We start from the raw sequence: 1,802 nt of genomic DNA, 5'->3' as shown, positions 1-1,802 counted from the left end.
GCCACCAGGCCACCAAGGTCATTGTGGTTATGGAGGCCACTGTGGTCACCATGAGCACGAAGGCCACCCGGATCCCCAGGAAAATGAGGCCACCAAGGCTACCGAGGCCATTATGGCCACTATGGTCACTTTGTCCACTGTGATCACTGTGGCCATTGTTACCATTGTGGTCACTGTGGCCATTATTGCCACTGTGGCCACCATGGTCACTGAACAAGGTGCCCATCCTGTAAAAGCCCCTCCGAGAGCTGCCCAGCGAGGGACCGATGCCAGGGCAGCAGGACCAGCACAAGGGGGGCTGGAGCAGCCAGGAGAGTGCAGGACAGCACGGACAGCAGAGATTGGGCAGTGCCTGGGGCCGCTTGGGCACTTCCCCATAGAGGGGTTTGGGAGTGGCAATGCCACGGCCACCTGCTGATGCTCCTTGGCTGCCTCACCTGATGTAGCAATAAATTGCCACTTGCTCACCTGGCGTATAAAAAATGTATCAAAAACTTGATCCTTGCTCACCTGGTGTATCAAATGTTTATCAGAAATTTGATCCTTGCTTGCCTGGTGTATCAAAATTTTACCAAAATTTGCTGCTGGCTCACCTGATGTATCCTCTACAGCTCCTTTAATTTCTCTCCTGCAGGGCGCCTCATTTCCTAAAATAGAGCTGTTCCTGGAGTTTTTGTTAGAGGCATATCAATGCTTTATTTCTCAGACCTCGATCTTCAAAGAGGTGCTGGAGAAATGTTCCTCCCTTTTTCCCGGTTCATTGCAGCCCCTCACAAAGAACCTGGAAGGGTTGGAGCATATCCAGGGAAGGGAGGAAGCTGGAGGGACAGCAGAGATGGGGCAGCGCCTGGGGCCGCTTGGGCACTTCCCCATAGAGGGGTTTGGGAGTGGCAATGCCACGGCCACCTGCTGATGCTCCTTGGCTGCCTCACCTGATGTAGCAATAAATTGCCGCTTGCTCACCTGCTGTATAAGAAATGTATCAAAAACTGGATCCTTGCTCACCTGGTGTATCAAATGTTTATCAGAAATTTGATCCTTGCTTGCCTGTTCTAGCAAAAGTTGACCAGGATTTGCTGCTGGCTTGCCTGATGTCTCCACTGCAGCTCCTTTAACTCCTCTCCTGCAGGGCGCCTCATTTCCTAAAATAGAGCTGTTCCTGGAGTTTTTGTTAGAGGCATATCAATGCTTTATTTCTCAGACCTCGATCTTCAAAGAGGTGCTGGAGAAATGTTCCTCCCTTTTTCCCGGTTCATTGCAGCCCCTCACAAAGAACCTGGAAGGGTTGGAGCATATCCAGGGAAGGGAGGAAGCTGGAGAAGGGTCTGGAGAACCAGGAAGGGCTGAGGGAGCTGGCAGAGTCTGCTCAGTGCAATTAAAAAAGGATGAATAATCAGTTTGGGGCCAGTTCCAAACTTCCTGATTTGAGGTAACGCAACAGAAGCAGCACTGGGAGGAAAAACAGAAAAAAAACAGAATGAAGAAGGATTAAAAATAAAATAGAGAAATGGGGACAGAGGCAACACCACACATTTATTTATGGAAAAAAACCATGGTGTTTCGCTCAGGAAACTCTTTTTCCTTTCAAATCAGGGATTTTCCCTCTTTACCCGCTCGTCTCCTGGAGCTGTGGTTCCGAGATTGTCCACAGGAGGGCAGCAGCGAGTGCGGGAAATCAGCGGCACTGCGCATGCACCGCTCCCAGCTGCAGCTCTGGGTGCCAACAGCAGGCGGCAGCACGAGCTGCTGGCGCTGCCGAGCGCCCGCCCCGCCCCCTCCCGGCCCCCGGGGCTCTGCCATGG

The sequence above is a fragment of the Geospiza fortis genome, unplaced genomic scaffold, assembly GCF_000277835.1.
Source record: "Geospiza fortis unplaced genomic scaffold, GeoFor_1.0 scaffold77, whole genome shotgun sequence".
Classification (NCBI taxonomy): Eukaryota; Metazoa; Chordata; class Aves; order Passeriformes; family Thraupidae; genus Geospiza; species Geospiza fortis.
The sequence above is the reverse complement of the archived record's forward strand: the minus strand, read 5'-3'. Positions refer to the sequence as shown.